Here is a 19,797-nt window from a genome sequence, read left to right as displayed (position 1 = left end):
CTGTGGTACTGGGCTGAGAAGCCTGGTTTGTACTCCTGGTTCGCAACAGCCACGTGTCCTGGGTTCTGATGCCCGGCATCAGAAATCCTGGAAGCCACTTATGAGCCTATCAGCGGAGCTTTGGAGCAGAGTTTTGGAATGATTTCAGTAAATAGCATTCAAAATACATTGGAAAAAGAGATGACCAAATTAATTAATGTGGGGCATTTTGATTAATTGTTTTGTCAGTTATAGTTCATTAAAGATGGAATATTCTTGGCTCATTCAGTATCATATATTGAAATGCCAGACGTGTGTAGACTTGCTTCATTTTGGTTAACAAATACCCAGATCCCATACTTTTATATGATGATATTTGTAATTCATGAATTGAGCAAACAAATCTAATGCCTAACATGTGGCCAGGCATTTCCCTGCCTGCGAAGAATATAGACAGGTCTTCTGGGAGCTTTTGGTATAGTACTGAGAAAAAGACATGTAAGCAATATGTGAAATGTATATGAAAAATTTGAGGTGCCATTAAAGATATGTGGCATGTATGTTATCCAATTGGATTCAGAAGGTTTCTTTGAGGAAGTGGTACTTAAGCTTCCTTGAGCAATGAATAGGCTTATTATTGCTGTTGTTGAAGTGCTTGGAAGAAAAGGCTCTCTAGGAAGAGGGAGCATGAAGGAAAAGGTATAGATGGTGAAACCTCCTCCTGTACAGGGAACTTAAAATACGTCCGTATGGCTAGAGCCCTGGGTGTGAGAGAAAAGGAGTTTTGAATAGAGGGATGAAATGGTTCATTCAGGTTTTCATTTTTAAAAAACTAGCATGATACCAGCATGGAGGATGTTTTGTAGATGAGCGAGTCTGAATTACTAGAGTAATGTGAATGAGTGGTGATTGGGAAAACTGTGGAAGAGTCCAATAAGAGATATTAAGGGAATGACATGGTCATCAATCAGTTTGGAAAATGGAGCTCACAGCAGAATCAAATTTAACATATTGTCTTCATAATAATGCTGTACACAAGATCTTATGGGTTATTATTGGTTCATTTTTCCTACCTGAGACATTTTTGAAATATTTACAGGTAGTGTATGTTATACATCAATATATGTATGTTTAAGTCTTTCTTATAATTTTCTTTTTGACTTTGTAATTGCTTGTCTCTTATTAAATTATTTGAGAGGAAATAATAGAGCTGGTTTCAAACCTTTTTTGAGCTTTTCAAACCTTGTGAGCTTATGGAGATCCTACTACTTTGGTGATATCCTCTGCCTCTGTAACACGCTCTGAGCCCATTCTTATTATGAGGTTGTGATTCTGTTTTCTGGCTGTATTAGCCTGTGGTTGCATTGAGTCTTATAAATTAGTGGTGTGTGTGTGTGTGTGTGTGTGTGTGTGTGTGTGTGTGTGTGTTTTGTTTTCTGAAGCACAGGTGAGTCTGACATGCTGATATCTTGAATTTCCTATGTGACCACCTAAGAAGTCTGATGAAAAAAGAAAAGGGTACTGTTTTGTTTTGTTTTTTTAATCCAGGCATCAAAATGTTGCCATTGACTTTCCTTATATACCATGTGCACCAAGCAGACCTTCATCCATGATAAAGATTAATAATTATTTTAGGAACTGTGTGCCATCTTTGTATATCAAAGTATAGGAGAAAGAGCCCAAATGTCTGTCGACTGATGAATGGATAAAGATGTGGTATATATATATGCAATGGAATATTACTCAGCCATTAAAAAGAATGAAATCTTGCCATTTGTAATGACGTGCATGGAGCTAGAGAGTATTATGCTAAGCAGAATAAGTCAGAGAAAGACAAATGCCTTATGATTTCACTCATGTGTGAAATTTAACAAACAAAACAGATGAACATATGGGAAGGAAAAATAAGGGAAGGAAGCAAACCAGAAGAGACTATAGAGAGCAAACTGAGGGTTGATGGGGGATGGTCTAAATGGGTGAAGGGTATTAAGGAGGGCACTTAATGATGAGCATTAGGTGTTGTATGTAAGTGATGAATCACTGAATTCTACCCCTGAAACCAATATTATACTATATGTATAATAACTAGAATTTAAATAAAATAAAAATTTGAAGCAAAAAAAAAAAAAAAAAAAGGGAACTTACTAATAGTAATGTTACTTAACACAAATAAGGAAACTGAAATTTGGAGAAATTAAGTGACTTGTCCAAAGCCATACCACTAGCAAGGACTTCCAAATAAGAAATAAGGGGGCGTCTGGGTGGCTCAGTCAGTTAAGTGTCCGTCTCTTGATTTTGGCTCAGGTCATGATCTCACAGTTCCTGAGATTGAGTTCCACATCAGGCTCTGTGCTGACATCTTACCTGCTCACATGCACATGCTCTCACTCTGTCTCTCAAAATACATAAATAAACTTTAAAAAATAATAAAAAATTAAAAAATTTAAAAAACTTAAAAAGTAAAAAAATAATAAAAAATAAAAATGTTCATTTTTATAATCAGGATTTTCTCAGCAAAAAATAAATTTTCTGGACAGAATAAGAAATATGTCTGATTATAAAAACAAACAAAAACAAGTGTAGGAGATAACACGTAACTTTTGCCTGTTGGGTGAAGATGTGAATGGCACTTCTTACTGACTTGCTCTGGTTTGTGAATTAGGAAATTGGCCTTGGATACCTCCAGGGGCAGTTGATGTTTTATCTCCCCTGGCATTACGCTTGGTGCGCCACTTTTGCCAGCTATGGAGCCCCTGCAGGAGCAGTGAGTACAGGATGGGACACTTGTGGGAACCCTTCTCTCTCTTCCATGGAAGGAGTCTTGTGCTTTTGAATGAAGAGAAACCCAGTTCGCCCCTGGATAGCCACCTTAGCTTTGCTGTCTCCTCATCAGCTGGCTACTTGAGTTTAGCTTCTGTCTTCCTGTATAGAGAATGTAAGTTTGGGGAGGCCTATGGAGAATGTGCCATGAACACATTCTTAGTTCTAGTCATTGAGATGAAGACAGGTAGTCGCTAAAAGAAGTGAACTCTTGGGACGCCTGGGTGGCTCAGTTGGTTAAGCATCCAGCTTCGGCTCAGGTCATGAGCTCATGGTTTGTGGGTTCAAGCCCCACGTCTGGCTCTGTGCTGACAGCTCAGAGCCTGGAACCTGCTTCAGATTCCATGTCTCCCTGTCTGTCTGCCCCTCCCCTGTTCATGCTTTGTCTCTCTCAAAAATAAATAAACATTAAAAAAAATTTTTTTAAAGAAAAAAGAAGTGAACTCTTGTAGCTACTTTCCTGTGACTCCTGGCAGATCAGTGAACTCCCTGCCTTGGGATGGTACTGATTTTCACATCTAAATCAATAAGACCATGGTTCTGTTCTGAGAACTGAAAGCTTCTGTTTGAATACTGCTTGCAGTAAGTACCGGTGCAGAGAGGTCTTCCAATGCATTGCTAAATATTTCAGGTTTCTTAATTGAGGGACTTTGTTGGTTCACGACTTCCTCGGGAGCTTCCTGGGTGTAATCTGAAACTGGCCCCTATATGTGTAAGGCAGGGAGAGAGCAAAGAAAGAAGAAAGAGGCAGACCACTTCACATTGGTAGTGGCATCTTCAGGAGCAAAGGAGCTTACTTACAAGGCTGTCTTGAGCACCTGCAAGACAGTGGCTTCTCTCACCCGCCCTCCAGGATCTGCAAAGTTGATGTAGAGGCCCTGAGTGAGTTCAGTCAGTCATATACCCAGTCCAGATAGCCTCGGCACCACGTTTCTGTTTCAAGGCTGTATCTTAGGAGCAGCTTCTGGGAGGGGGGAAGGCAAGCAGAGTGCACATGCCAAGGCCGGGGAAGGGGGCGGCGAGCCTCCGACTGGCCAGGTCCGGCTCACAGCTTGACTGGCGGTCACATCTTCATCTCCAGCAGATGTCATCTGTCTAGATAGTAATGTGACTGTTGATGCCATCGCCATCGTTGCTAAAGCTGGAGGCGCATCTCTAAGAGGAAGCTTGAAATATTCATGAGAATGTGAGGTACTTAGGAGCAGCATGGTTCTCTGAATTACCATATACTGATGGTTGACAGTACTAATGAAGTCCAAATTGGGAAAAATAGTGGTAACTCCATAATAACCACCAGGTATTTTATTACTGATCTCTTGTGAGTTTTAAGGAAAGCTAAATGTTCTGGAAAATGGTGGGTAGTCAGCAACCAGAAAAAGCAGTCTTACACCTGTGGAAATGACTCCGTGTGACTCGTGAAGGGAAATGGGATTATGTATAGCTTCTGTGACCTAGAAGATTAAAATAAAGCTGTTTGTAGAGGAGCTGTGTAAGAATATAAAAAAAAAAAAAAAAAAAGAGGTTAGAGTGGGAGAGAGCCAAAGCATAAGAGACTCCTAAAAACTGAGAACAAACTGAGGGTTGATGGGGGGTGGGAGGGAGAGGAGGGTGGGTGATGGGTATTGAGGAGGGCACCTTTTGGGATGAGCACTGGGTGTTGTATGGAAACCAATTTGACAATAAATTTCATATATTGAAAAAAAAAGAAATATTTGAGTATAGAAGTTAGAGCTGAAGCTGAGAGAGGGAGAAAAGCTGTAATATCTGAGCACCAGAAGAGACCTATTGGAGGAGAATCAGAATTTAGAGAGAGGCTGTGGAAGGTAGCTATAGACACCTTGTTGTTCCACTCATTCGGGGCCCAGATAGCAGTTTCTGAAAAAGACGGGACAAGTGAAAGAATGTTCTTGTTTGCCAGAGCCCAACTTGAGACAGATATATATTTTTTTTTTTTTTTTTGGAACAGTGGTAAGATGTAGCCGTAACATGCCAGCCATCTGACTCAGCCAGTGCTGGTGACATAACTGGCTACCAAGGTGTCAATCCCTGCAGAGGTACTGAGCTAACAGCATGAACTACCCAACAAGACTGGCTACTCCGTGGCATGCTGCCATTTTGCCAACCTGTGATCTATGGAAGAACAAATATACGTTGTCAAGTCCTTGACAGTCTCCAGCTGACTCATCTTCCCCCGGACCTGGCACCACCCAGGGGCATGGTTATTGTCAAGGGTACATTGATTTCCTTCCTTTCTTTCTCTTCAGTCATTCCCTTCTATTATCTATCTATCTGTCTCCTCAACTAGATGGAGATTCTGCTAAGAGCATGGGGACTCTTGCATTGCCCTTTGAATCCTTTTAAATGTCCTTGGTATTTTACATTTTGTAGGTGGTCAGTGCTTATTATTTAACAACATGGGAACTTTTAGTGGACTTAAAGAGGACCCCCGCCCCTTAATTATTTTCTATTCTACAAATAAAGGCACTTTGTTTTTTCTCCATCTTTTATGGAAAGAAGGGAGAATATTCAAATTTCTGTTCTCTTGCATGGTTTTAACTTCCATCTATATGCTATCAACTCTCAGATTTCTATATCTAGCTCAGACCTCTCCTCTGAACTCCTGACTTAACGTACTTTACTATTTACTTTAATAATGATCACTGTCAGTGTGGATATTAATACGCATCTCATACTTTACGTGTCCAAACTAAACTGATGTTCTTCCTCAAAGTTGCGCTGAGACTGTCTTCTCCATTGCAGCAAATAGCAACTCCATCCTTCCATTTCCCCAGGCTGTAATTCTGAAAGTTCTCCTTTAGTCCTTCCTTTATCCCCCCTGCGCTCCCCCGCCCCATATCCAGTCCATCAACAAATGCTTTTGGCTCTGTAGTTAGAACCAATCGATTCTTACCGCCCCCACTGCTACCACTGTAGTCTCCCAAGTCAATGCGTCACCTGTTGCCTGAATCATTGCCGTAACCCGCGAATTGGTCTTCCTGCTTCTGTGGTTCAGTTAGAGAGCCTCTTAAAGCTTCAGTTGAATCAGGTTTCTCGCCTAGTGAAAACTTTCCAGTCTTCCTATCTCATCAAAGTCTTTACAGTGGCCTGTAAGATCCTCTGCCCCTTCTTCTCTCTTACCCTCTCATGTTGGTCTCCAGCTCTGTTACTTAGCTCCAGCAAAGCTGAAAGCCAGTGACCTGTCTGGATGCCTACGCGGCCAACTTCACCCCACCTCGGGATGTTACCCTTTATCCTTCCCTCTACCTGCCTTGCTTTCTGCTGGTCTTTGCTCCATCTTCTCAGGGAGGTCATCCTGACCACTCCCAGTTTAAAATCACAATGCTTTTTTGTTTATCTTCTGTCCCCTTACTTTAGAAAATAAGCTCAGTGCTCAGAGGAAGGCCTGACACGGTTTGGGTGCTCAAGATGTATTTGTGGAATAAATAAAGTAGACGTGCTATATTCCTGGCAAACTTTGAGTTTTCAGAAATTATCAAGGACAATTTTAAAATTTTGTAGTGCCCATCCAGATTCAGTTTCTCGGTATATGTTTTGGTTTGCCTCATAAAGTACAAGAACATCAGTATACATTTATCCAGCCATCTTTAAATCTAATATTTCTTTTTTTTCTTTTTTTAAAAAATTTTATTTATTTGGGGGGAGGGGCAGAGAGAGGGAGAGAATCCCAGAATCCTGTGTGGAGCCTGATCCCATGAACCACAAGATCATAACCCAAGCCAAAATCACTTAGAGAATTAAGTTTTTCTATGGGCGCCTCGGTGGCTCAGTCCATTAAGCACCCAACTCTTGATTTCAGCTCAGGTCATGATCTCATGGTTTGTGAGATTGAGCCCTGCATTGGGCTCTGCGCTGACAGCATGGAGCCTGTTTGGGATTCTCTCTCTCTCTCTCTCTCTCTCTCTCTCAAAAATAAATAAACATAAAATTAAGTTTCTCTAAAAACAGGTGTGGGCTTGGGAGATAAATTAGTGTTATTAGAGGACTGACTTAAAAACACCATATTTGTTTTCTGCTTTAGTTTTTCCAAGCCATTGGTAATTAATTTCTAAATAAATCTTAGTCTTGAAGCATATTGTTGAAAGGTTAAATCCTGCTTATGTACAGTTACTTTGGTCTGCTGATATTAGCAGGAATCATTGAATGAGACAAGGCCGTGGGAAATGACGGGGTTTTAACAGAGAGCCTTGAATGTGTGTGCTTGGGGCAGAAAGTATAGTAGCGAAGAGCGAGTAGATTTATCAGGATGGAACGAAAGCTTTCATTATATCCCAAGTGAGTAAAGAACAGTAGAAAATATGAGACCCAGAAAATAAATATTTGGAATAAAACCATGGACATTATATAGAGATATCACTATGGAGCTGGACATTTCTAAATTCTTAAAGTGAAGAGAAAGGACAGAAGGAAGTGGTGTGGAAGTGTAGGTACCAGTGTTACTATAAGAAACCAGCTGCACGGGGGCACCTGGGTGGCTCAGTTGCTTGAGTGTCCAACTCCTCATCTCTGCTCGGGTCATGATCTCACAGTTCTTGAGGTCAAGCCCCAAGCCAGGCTGCCCTGACAGTGCAGAGCCTGCTTGGGATTCTTTCTCTCCCTCTCTGCCCCTCCCCTGCTCGCTCACTCTCATTCTCCCTCTCTGAAATAAATAAGCTTTAAAAAAAAAAAAAAAAAGAAAAGAAAAAGAAAGAAATCATCTGCATGAATAAAACGGCACTGAGGCTGAGCCTCAGTGGATGATGCCTTGTAAAATTCTTTCCTGAGGTGTCTGGGTACAAATCTGTGGAACCGAATGAAGGACAGATTTGGCTTGGAAAAGCTTACAGAAAAGTGCTATCTTATGCACATTTTCATTAAAGACCTAAGCAAACTTTAGACCCTGAATTCTCGCTCAGTATACCCTCCGCTGTTTCATTTAGGCCTCGTGACAACAACAACAAAAAGGCCATTCTTAGGTATTTGACACGGGCTGAAAGTTCAGACAGAGTGACTCCTGTCTACAGTCACAAGCACTTTAGAAGTCTTCAGCCAGTTTTCATTTGTGTGGGGATAATTTGATAGTTATTATATAATGGGTAAAATGATTTGGGGGTCCTGAGCACTTATAGAGGTTTTCCTTTTAGTCTGTCACTGTGTCTCAAACTATCATGTACAGAATTATTATGCAAATGTGTACAAAATCGTAGTGCATTCTTCGTTATAGAAAAACTGGTTTAAGCCGTTTTCTAGGATGATTCTGGTTCCTCTGTACTCAAAAAAGGTAGCCCCCACTGTAGCAAAGTCAATTTAATGATTTTTTTGCAATGAAAATTTGCCTGCGCTCTCTTTAATATCTTTATATGCTACATGCGCATATGCATACTGTATATACATTACATGTAAATATATTTGTATCATATGTATGTTTATAGATGCTGGATGGGTGGGTAGATAAATAGAGCAACTTTATTACAAAACATCTTTCTGTCCTTAGTTTTTCTGAACTATTTGTAAGTTAAGCTGTGTACTTCACGACACTTAACTACTCAGGACTTCGTCATGCATTTCCTAAGAATAGGGCCATTCTCCTACATAACCAGAATACTAAGCTATAATCAATTCCCCAATTGTCTTCTGTAACTTCTCTTCCTTTTTTTTTTTTTTTAAATTCAATTTCAGTCTAGGCTCATGCATTGCATTTGATGGTTGTGTCTCTTTATGCTTTTTTTAAGTTTGAAGAGTATCCACAGCACTTTTCCTTTTTTCTGTTCTTTATTTTGTTTTTAACCACATTGACTTCTTTGAACAGTCCGCAGTACCTGTCTTGGAGAACGTTCCAAATGCTGCGTTTGTCTGGGTGTTTCTTTATGACTGAAATCAGGTGAAACATTTTCGGTGAGGGTGTATCATAACAGATGATTGGTGTTACGTACTTCCTCCTACTTCATGTCAGAAGATATATAATGTCTGCTTATTCCAGTATTGGTGATGCCGCCTCATTACTTGGTACAGACGGTGGCTGCTAGATCTCTTCACTATAAAGGTGTATTATCCCCAATGGAATTATTAAATAATCTGAGGGATAATACTTTGAGACTGTGAAGATCCTATTTCTCAACAGCTTCATAATAATTTTTAGCATTCATTGAAGATTCTGACATGATTCTGTTATTCCAACTAAGGGTTACAGATTATTGATTTTTCTCATTTTATTATCTTTTCTTCCTTTTTAAAAAAATTTTTTTAATGTTTATTTTTGAGAGAGAGAGAGACAGAGTGCAAGCTGGGAGGGACACAGAGAGAGGGAGACAGAATCCCAAGCAGGCTCCAGGCTCTGAGCAGTCAGCATAGAGCCCGATATGGGGCTTGAACTCATGGACCATAAAATCATGACCTGAGCTGAAGTTGGGTGCTTAACTGACTGAGCCACCTAGCTGCCCCTTTTCTTCCTTTTTTTTTTATCTGATATATTTTTCTGTAAAGTTAATAATGTCATTACTTGTTTTCATGTTCAAGTTGTCCCACATTGACCAGTGGGAACCCCTCAAGACAGCCAAATATAGTTTTTTAATAATGATTATGGTTTTTTTGTGTGTGTCTTCTCTAAGAAATCTTTGCCTACAAATAGGTTGTAAAAATATTCTACTTCACATTCTTAATTTTTGTCTGGTGTTAGGGTTCAAGGTTCGTTTTTGTTTGTTTGTTTGTTTTTCAGTTTTGATGTCTGGTTGTCCCAGCAGCATTTGTTGAACACAGACTTTCTTTCCACCATTGGATTGCTCTGACATCTTTGTCAAAAGTCAAATGATCAAATAAGTGCAGCTCTATTTCTAGGCTGTCTGTTATGTTCTGTTGATCTATTTGTTGATCTGTATGTTAGTACCACACTGTTTTCATTCCTGAAGCATTATAGATGATCTTTAAGTTAGGTAGTAGGAGTCTTCCAATTTTGTTGTTCTTCCTCAAGATTGCTTTGGATATTCTCATTTCTTTGCATTTCTATATACATTTTAGAAATAACGTATCAATTTCTACCATAAAAACCTTGGTGGGGTTATTATTGGAATTAAGCTGACTCTGTAGATCAGTTTGGGAGGAATTAAAATGTTACCACTGAATTCTTCCAATCCATAAATGCTGTATATTTCTCCATTTATTTTCATCTTTATTTCTTCTCTCTGCAGTGTGTTACAGTTTTCAGTGTTGGGATCTTGCATATGTTTTGCTAAATTTATTCCTTAAATTTATTGCATATATTTTGTTAAATTTATTTTAATGTTTTCAATGCAATTTTACATTTTCTTCTTTCCTTCCCCTCTTCCTTCCTTCCTTTCTTCCTTTTTTCCCCTCCCTTCCTTCCTTCCTTCTTTCTTTCTTTTCATCTGTCTCTTTCTCTTTAGTTTCTCCCCACTCTCACTGTCCAGAATGAAGGAATTGGTAAATAGGTGAATCCCAACATTGTAAGCAAGCTGTTGCTTTAAAAAAAAAAAAAAAGAGCAAAAATAGTCTTGCTGCAGCATAATAAATGTCATTATAGAGGTCTATGCTGTTCTCTGCTCAGGGGAGAAAGGTGTGGAAGAGTGGGAGGAAGCCAAAGCCTCCTGGAGGAAATGGCCTTTGAGATAAGGCTTACTGGATGAGTAAGCCAGAGAGGTAGGGAGAGGAGCAGTCCAATAGAGGGAAAATTACAAGTAGAGGTGCCTGAGAATGTGATTCCTTTAGGGAAGTGCTTGTGATTTTCGGCCTGAAGTGGTTCTGGAGAGGGAGGCAGAAGTAGGCCACGTGTTAGGTTAGGCAAGATTAAGGAGTTTGAGGTCTACCTGAAGGTCCCTGGAAACTATTTAATAAATGATCTCATGAATTTAATTTGCTTCTCTAAAAAATTTACAGGTGTTGGATGAGAGTTCTTTTTTATTCAAAAGAAATTTCTTTTCCTTGTGTGCCTTGTCTTTCTTTGCCCATTTTTCTAATTGAATTGTAAGGTCTTCATTGTGTCTTTAATCACGTAAGTTTTACTTCTAATGTGTTTAAGATAGGGAAGCTTTTTATTTTTATGTGTTGAGATCTGTTTCTCTTTATTCTTACAGATTCCTCATCCTAAAATCATGTTATTCACCTGCAGTTTCTTCTACTACATAACCCAGGAAGATGGCTTTGTTTCATTAACTTTTATTTATTTTCTAAATGCTTATTTTTTTGAGAGAGAGAGGAAGACTGTGTGTGCACGTGTGTGCACAAGCAGGGTAGGGGCAGAGAGTGAGGGAGAGAATCCCAAGCAGTCTCTATGCTGACAGAGTGGTACTCAAACCCACAAACTGTGAGATCATGACCTGAGCCTAAATCAAGAGTCGCTTAACCCACTGGGCCACCCAGGCGCCTCTGTTTCATTAACTTTTAAGTGGAACCCTCAGTATATTTTGATGTGTAGGTTTCTTTCTCCATGAGCTAGAATGACTAGTAGTTCTGGTCTTTCGCAGCTGAGTTTCGATGGCATCTTTATCATCTGTAGATATTTTTTGCAGAAAAACTTAGGAAAGTTCTGGGCAGATAGTTTATAGGTAATGAGTTTTCCTTGATCTTTAGTCGTTTTATTGTTTGTTTAATTGAACTAATACTTGGTATGTGGTCAATTCCTATTACAGTTCAGATTTCTGACTTCTCCTGATAAATCAGTAGTGTGGCACACATATGGCCCCTGAAGATGGGCACACAGTCCTCTCTTGTCTGCCCCTGTTCTGTGTCTCCTGATGCTGATTATCAGTTGTCACTTTTTCTCCGTTTACACTGTTGTCTTTCTTATATCACTAATGTATTTCCTTATGTCTCTTTTAAAACTTGGAGAATAAGAGACTTGAGAGAACCACATTTTAAGGAAAGCGGAAGACAGTAGATGTCTAGATGGAGATGAAGAGTCTCACAAAGTTTGAAGTTATGCCAGTCCCCCCCCCCCCCCAAATTGAAAACCAGTCAAAATGTACATAATTTCAAAGCTTTTTGGCCCAAATGAATTATAGGTTGTGTTTATGAATGTTTTTGAAATGCAAAGAAACATTTTAATGGGTGAACAGAGATAATCTGCCTTCTTATTAGGTTTAGTTTTTATTTATATGAGTTTTTACTTATTTATGTGATGTTTCAGGAACATTTGAATACAGAAGATCTACTCATGGGAGCAGTCACGAGGTTTAAAGGAGTCTAATGTACGTTAAGAACTCAGCACTGTGCCTAACTCAGTCTGCGCTACGGAAATGACTCATTTTGCTATTAGGTTAATATGTGGTATATGCAGTGTTATATAATATATAATAACATGTCAATAGATAGGATTAGTTCATACTTGTGTTGTATTCTTTGTCCCTGTATGTTCTTGGTCAGATAATGTCAGATTATTCTAGCTTTAAGGGTAACCTCACTTTCTTTGTTTCTTTTTTTTAATGTTATGGAACATACCATAACATTTAAAGTTTGTAAAATTTTATTTTTTTCCCCCAATTTTGAAATACCAATCAAACTGTCTGACTCTAGTTCCTTTGCCAGGTAATTCTTTGTCAACTTTTTCACTTTTCCTTTTGGGTTCATTCTGGTTGATTCATTGTAGTCAGCCCATCTACATCTTCTTGATGTAATATTTCCAAAGTATTTATGCTTTTCAAACACAATGAGTGTGAAGTGTCACTTACTGTTTGAAAAACCACCTCTCCTAATAGTGTTACTTGTATTCCTTTCTTAATCGCCCCCTCTGCAATCTAGGTTTGCTTGTTTGCCCATTTCTTAGGCTTATTTATAGATCTTAAACTTACGGAAACGTTTACCCATGTACAAAAGTAGGGAGTTTAGTGTAATGAATCACATTATACCCATCCCCCAGCGTGGAACATTTATCATTCTCCTTTCAGATTTATTTATTAATTGTGTTCACTGTTTTTCTTTTTTCCTTTTTAATGTTTTTCCCTGTGGGATACTTACAGTTTTTGTAACGTTATAATTTAAATGCCTCATTTTAAAAATTTTATTCTTTATTTAAAAAGGAATTAAAGCACTTTAAGGAAGTGAATTTGATGATAAGCACAACTATGACACCTTTCCACTGTTTTTACTGTCATTTTTTAATTATACAACATAATGTATTGTTTTTCAGAGTAAGATGTGTTACTTTTATTGTATGCATTTCTCATCCCTGATATAGGAGAGGAGAAAAATGGATATTTACACTGAATATCAGAGAGTTTGACATGTTCTTATCTAAATGCATCTTTAATAGAACATTTTTAGAGTTCTTTTATAAACATCTCCCTGTGAACATTTTCCTAAGGTCTTACTGTCATTTTAAAAATACTATTAAAAAAAATTAAATGTATTTATCTCAGTAGTTATTTTAGAAAGTACTGCTATGTTATGAGTGTCTATTATGCATTGTTTTTCTGTAGACAGTTCCTAATTGCAAGACTTACTGAATTAGATATTTTTAGTAGTATAGTTTTATGCTAAATGTTGTAAGTGTATCAAAATATGCTCAAAATAGTATATAGTCTGTGATTGAAGGGTTACAAAAAGAATTATCTGTCTTTAAAAAACTTTATTATGTATTCGAATAATCAGCATCTGTATGTATATCTTCAAGATACCAAATAGGATTTTTTAAAAAATAAACTGTCACACCTTCCATTTTGATCATAATCTATCGTTTACTTAGCTTTTACATTTTCTTTGTTTTTAAGATGCATTTGTTATCTCTGTTCTTTCTGGTAAGGCATACATTATTGATACTGAGTGGTAAATCTTAAACCTGATTTCAAATGTATGACACTTCTCAATTTTTAGAAATACAAACATTAGCTATACTTGCTTAGTTAAGAGGATATATGGCAGAATCTTTAGAGCTTAATTATGAATCTTGAGTTTTTGAAGATTTTCTATACTTACTAAGAACCTCCCTGCTTTTTTTTTTTTGGTTATGAACTAGTAATCATACTCAAATACTTGTAAGTCAGATTTTAAAATAAGCAAATGTACTGTATTAGCATTGCAGAGTCAAGTTCAGTTATTCTATATCTGTTTGGAGCCTGATAACTGTGGTGCTCTTAATAATTCACTTACAGAAAATTATTGATAATTGCATGTAAGCTTACAAAGAGATATTGGAAGAGGGGACGCCTGGGTGGCTCAATTGGTTAAGTGCCGACTTCAACTCTGGTCATAATCCCACAGTTCATGGGTTTGAGCCCCATGTCGGGCTCTGTACTGACAGCTCAGAGCCTGGAGCCTGCTTCACATTCTGTCTCCCTTTCTCTCTGCCCCTCCCTCGCTCATGCTCTGTCTCTGTCTCTCAAAAATAAATAAACGTTAAAATTTTTTTTAAAAAAAATTAAAGAGATATTGGAAGAATACTTCAGTAAAGACACAGCTTTCTATACTTCTTTTTTAAAATGTCACCTCTTGCGTATTATACACAGAATATGCTAATATTTTAAAGATGACTAACCCATCACTAAGGTGGTGTCTGAATGGTATCTCTAGATGTTTCCAGAAAGCAGTGCTTTTGAGGGTCATCAGGAGACAGCTAGACATCCATCTCCCAAACAGCTTCATAGTGGCATCACATTGACTTTGTTAGTGTTATAGTCCAGCCCTCTTTCGTGTTGACCGGGAGACCTGATTTGTCCCCATCTGTTTACAGAGAGCCCAGTGGAGAGTGGCTCTGCCTCACATGGGTCAACTCACATCTTAAAATCTGCAGTGAACACTGTAAGTGCTGTGTAGACTGAGTTTGTTTCAAGCTGACCAGTCTTACTGTCTCCCAACTCAAACTGTGATGTTTTAATAAGAAACGGAATGTTTAAAAGGTGGTGGGAAGCATGCAGGGAATTATTAAATTGTCAGTGACAAAAAGGACTAATGATATCCTTAGCCATCGTATTAATCAGAGGAATAATCTGGCTGCTGGACTGGAGATACTTAAAATCCACCAGGCAAGGCACTCCCTCTTGAAGATGCCGGGTTGGGTACAGCCACCATTCGTTTGTGACACTCCTCTCCCTGTGTTTTCTGGACTGACCCGTCTCCTCTCTGAAGGGCACATTTCCTCTTCCCCTCCTTACAGCCTAGCTGATGATAAGTCCTGTCAGCACCTTCTATCTTGGACTGCGAGTCATTGTGTGTTAAATGTATAGTTTAACTCTCAGAGAGCAGTATTATTTTAATTGTTTCAAAATTCTCCCCCACTTTCCCCCATTGTAGTCCTGATGATATGGGGAAGTCTATAAAAAGCCTTGCAGGGTTTCATACATGCACATAATTTTTTTCTTTCTCTTTTTTAAATATTCCACTCAGTTGTCAAATTAATAGGTTTCTACTGGCAAAATTTGACTCCTTGACTCAGGAAAGATTTGTTTTTATTTGAAGTAATACCAAACAGTTGGAGGGTTTTATTTAATTCTCCATAAAAATTTTTCACTATTACTTTGAAATAACTGATCCCCCCCCCCTCCCAGATTTCTCTATCTAGCAATCTCCAATTGTTTCTCTCTATCCAGGAATTTCCTCTTGTTTAAACTGCTAACTTGAATATGCTATGTAGGTGTTATAAAATCCAATCCGTTATTCATCTGTTTTGTATCTTAAATTCCACATGTGAGTGAAATCATATGGTATTTGTCTTTCTCTGACTTATTTTGCTTAGCGTGGCACTCTTTAGCTCCATCCACATCCTTGCAAATGGCAAGATTTCATTTTTCTTTAATGGCTATAGAGAACAAACTGAGGGTTGAAGGAGGGGAGGTGGGTGGAGGGATGGGCCAAATGGGTGATGATGGGCACTTAAGGAGGGCACTTGTTGGGATGAGCACTGGGTGTTGTATATAAGTGATAAATCACAAATTTTTTCTCCTGAAACAATTATTATGCTATATGTTAGCTAACTAGAATTTAAATAAAAACTTGAAGCAAGAAAATAAAATTCAGTCCTATAGCCTAGATTGTAGAAGTATTTTTCTCAACGTTGTATTTCGTTTGGAAAATACGTGGCGTAAAGTAAGCCAAGACTGTTTGGAAATGTGAACATAATGGTAGTGGGCAGTCTGCTCATAAGTTAAACTTCTTGTAGTGTTTCGTAACACCAGTTCTCCTGCTCAGGAAGCTGCAGGGTCGTACAATGGTGTCAGCTCCTTAACCTTGCCCCCTGCCAGTCTTTCTCAAGCCACTTCCGTCAGCGTTCTCCCAGGTCTTTACTTTCAGGGTAAGGTTGGCATATGTCACAGCATCAACAGCACCAAGAAGGACAGGACGGGGAATCATACTTGTTTCTTCGTTTAGAACATCTTACCTACAAACAACTTTGAAAGTTTTAAAAAATACAAGCAGCTTCATGTAAGCAAGCATTAAGTAGAAAGCTGTATTTTATGAAAAGTTAATCATTGATTGAATTTGACATGACATTTTTAGGCATGGCAGAACTTTCCTCCCCCCATATTGATAACTTTAAAATATGAAGGCCATGGGGTGCATCAGTGGCTCAGTTGGTTAAGCGTCCAACACTTGATGGCGGCTCAGGTCATCATCTCATGGTTCGTGGGATAGAGCCCCGCGTAGGGCTCTGTGCTGACAGTGTGGGATTCTCTCTCTCTCTCTCTCTCTCTCTCTCTCTCTCTCTCTCTCTTTCTCTCTCTCTCTCTCTCTCTCTCTCTCTGTCTCTCCCCTACTCAATGCACATACATGCTCTCTTTCTCAAAATAAGTAAATAAACTTAAAATAAAAAAAATATGAAGATTGCTTTACTATGTTTTTTAATGCCCCAAATTAGCTTTAGCTTCCTTCCCACATCCTCTCTTTCTGTGCATATTTATTCTTTAAAGTCTCTAGGTTTCTTAGTTACCATGCCTCTTTCTCTTACTGGCAAGGCATGTTTGTAAATGTCAGGTTATCCGCTCAGTATTCCCATTCCCCAGTTCTAGCTGTTTCATCTTGTAACCTGCAAGCTCTAGATAGGACTTTTACCATCATAAACTAGGTCTAACATATGCGCCTCGCAAGAGGATAGTCAGCTCAGTCTGCTACCTGCTCCCATAGAAACCTGGTCTTAGGGTAGAGCGGGCCCAGCTGAGGCAGCCCGGGTCTTTGGGGAAGCTCAAATTCAATGCCTGCATCCAAGGCCCATTTGAACACCTACAGATGTCCCTCCTATTTCCTCTCCTGAATGGAGAGGAAAGAAGTAAAAGATTTGAGCTTTAATCCTAAAATACATTTTAAAATGTCTTTTAGATGGGCACATCCCTGTAATCCTGTTTCCTCTTAGAGTGATGGAGAGGAAAGAAGTAAAAGATTTGAGCTTTAATCCTAAAATATATCTTAAAATCTCTTTTACATGGGCACATCCCTGTAATCCATGTAGGCCTCAGATTCTTATTTCTTTTTTTTTTTTTTTTCAAGTTTAAGCATACATTTGTTTTACAGGCAAGAATAATTTGGTCAACAAAGATGAAGAAAGCTTTGAAACAACATGATGAGACACAGTCTTCAGGCACTAATATGTCTCTTTGCCTGTGAAACAAGGGAGTAGAAATCGATCAGACTGGCAAACTTAAACCCCTCTGAGCTAGGTCGAAACTGAGGCCGAGTGGAAAGTGCATATTACGTCTAAAGAGGTCATCAGCCTTACTGCCATGGTAAGGAAATGCAGGCCTCCTGATTCTGCTTTTAACTTTTCAAGAGAAGCTGGAAGTCTGGAGTTTTATATGAAACTTCATTATTTAAAATGTTGACAGTTAGTTCAAAATCTTGAGAAACACTGTGCCAGACCAAGCAAAACATGTCGATAAGCCAGTTCTGCTCCCTAGGCCTTTGGTTAAGATGACGACCTAAAGTCATTCTGAATTAAATGATTTCAGTGTCTGTTATTCTGGCACTCTCTTGGAGAAGAACATACAGTGTCCTGACTGTAGCCGTAAGTAGTAAGAGAAGAAGGCTGGGTGTTGGGGATGAAAGGTGTGGTTTGATGCCCCCAGCTGGTGCCCAGAGGCTCTCTCTAGGAAGGTGCAAGAAACTCTGGGACTTTTGTATGAGGCCAGCAGTGATGACTAGTGCTCAGAGCATCCGCTGTTTAACGTCTGGAGCGTATCGATTCTATGCTCAAGCAGATGGAGTTGAAGCTTTGGCTCAGCTTTGCACCCAGCCTGGGGACCAGTGCGGTGGAAGAAACCCAAAGATGTAAGCAATTCTTCTTGGAAGCAGAAAGGATCTCAGTTCTTTTTGTTTTGTTTTTGTTTTTTTCCACGTGGGAAGGATATCCTCGTTTAAGAAGCTACCAGCATAGATGAGACAATTTTTCTCCAATTTTAGTAGTGTGGAGTTAAGGAAAGAGAATTAAGTCCACGAGCAGCATGTTCATGCCATTTGAAGTGGCCCTCAGGTAAATGAACTGCAGGTTTTTGCTAACCACACAATCAGAGCACGCATTGGAAGGATTCATATTCATCAGTTAGCCTGCAGTTGCTAGCCTGAATCACTCCAGATCTCGCCTGGGTCTCCTTTGTGAAGCTGATGAAAGCAGTCATCCCTTTTTCTGGAAAAATGCAGAAAGTAAATATGGTTTCTGTTGTGATAGTTCACCTCTGTCGTCCTAGTGTGAAAGCATCCACAGACCCTCAGAATGGATGTGGTGGTGTTCTGTTAAAACCTGATACTCAGAAACAGGTAGCAAGCCATAGTTGACCTCTAGGCTACAGTTTGCCAACCCCTGGTTTAGAACACTGATAGCTGTGCCAGGCTGGAATATTAACCAGCAAATGTTCACTTGCCTTCTCCTCTCTGAGCAGAGTGTACATCCCAGCTCTACTGCCTTTGGGCATGGCCTCGAAAGAAGATTTTGGCCGATAGAATATGAGCAGACGTGATATATACAGAGATTTTAAATGTATTTACATGGTCTCCCTTGTCTCGTGTGCTGTTGCCACTTGCTGTGAAAAGCTCGTGACCCAGATAGTCCTGGTCTGAGGAGGAAGACAGACAGAGAGCTGACCTGCATCCAACACGATTTGAAGCCAAGTTGCGCTGCCCCTAGAAGCAGAGTTGCCCACGAGATCAGCTGAACTTCAGGCAACCTGAACTTCAGGCAACTTCAGACCTGTGAGCTTGAGAATAAATATAGATAGTGTTATGCCCCTGAACTTTGGAGCACCTTGTTAATGTAGCATAATGTAGAAATGGCTGGCTATTATTACAGTACAGAGGAGGACAGCGATTCATGTGAGATTCACAAAGACGTGAATCTTATTTTCAAAAACTGAAAGAACAAAAAGATTCTCATCTCCTCACGCAAATGCCAGAAAAAGATAAGGGGATGTTTTTCTTTTCTTTTCTTTGTAGTTCTCCACCCTCATCCCCCATATGTCCCCCATGGTTGGAATAAATCTTGCGTTGCAGATTTAGGTTCCTGTGTATACAGCTCTTCGGTACTTACCCCCCTCCTTAGAGAGGCTTAGCTTTCCTTAAACCAACCCCAGAGAGGCTCTCAGTACCAAGAACTGAATATTTAGTGCTTCCAAAATTATACCTGGGAGAATATCCAAGCTCTTCCTTGGAAAAAACAGTTGTGGCCTCTCCAGTGCAGAGAATGTGAAAGCCGGCTCTGCGGGTCTCTGTGTGAGGTGGTAGAATTTACTTAGTCGACGTTTGTTTTGTTCTTGCCATGTCCCGTGTACTGGGGTAGTCCTTGGGGCACAGGGATGTGCAAATCAAATTCAAGGCCTTCACGGAACACACTGACTAGCAGGAGAGACAGGCGAGTGGATAATTAAGGCACATTGTGGTAAGCAATTTCAGAAGTGACATAATATCCACGGCCCTAGGGGGACCTGGAGGAGATGTACTTGACCTGCCTGGGGATTAGAATGTGGAGAGCATTTCAGTGACGTCTTCTGTAAGGTTTCATACTTGAACCTTTTGGAAGGACAGGGTTAGGATGAAGTCCTGTCATTGTAGAGTAGAAAGGGGCTTTGTGTGGTGTCC

The 19,797-nt window shown here is 39.4% G+C and overlaps 1 protein-coding gene across 3 annotated transcripts in view; it reads left to right on the top strand.

Annotated features, from left to right (window-relative positions):
* The window catches only part of STARD3NL (STARD3 N-terminal like), a 56,070-nt gene that overhangs the window by 4,343 nt on the left and 31,930 nt on the right, over positions 1-19,797 (top strand). The window contains exon 2 of one of the 3 annotated variants that reach the window (XM_078442575.2): positions 17,245-17,456. The exons of 1 other annotated variant lie outside the window; for it this stretch is intronic. The gene's annotated coding sequence lies outside the window, so the exon portion shown is untranslated. Of the gene's footprint in view, positions 1-4,765; positions 5,031-17,244; positions 17,457-19,797 lie in introns of all 3 variants that reach the window. One more of the 3 variants, XM_078442576.2, reaches the window with a different exon arrangement.

The sequence above is a fragment of the Panthera onca genome, chromosome A2, assembly GCF_046562875.1.
Source record: "Panthera onca isolate mPanOnc1 chromosome A2, mPanOnc1 haplotype 2, whole genome shotgun sequence".
NCBI lineage: Eukaryota > Metazoa > Chordata > Mammalia > Carnivora > Felidae > Panthera > Panthera onca.
The sequence above is the reverse complement of the archived record's forward strand: the minus strand, read 5'-3'. Positions and strand labels throughout refer to the sequence as shown.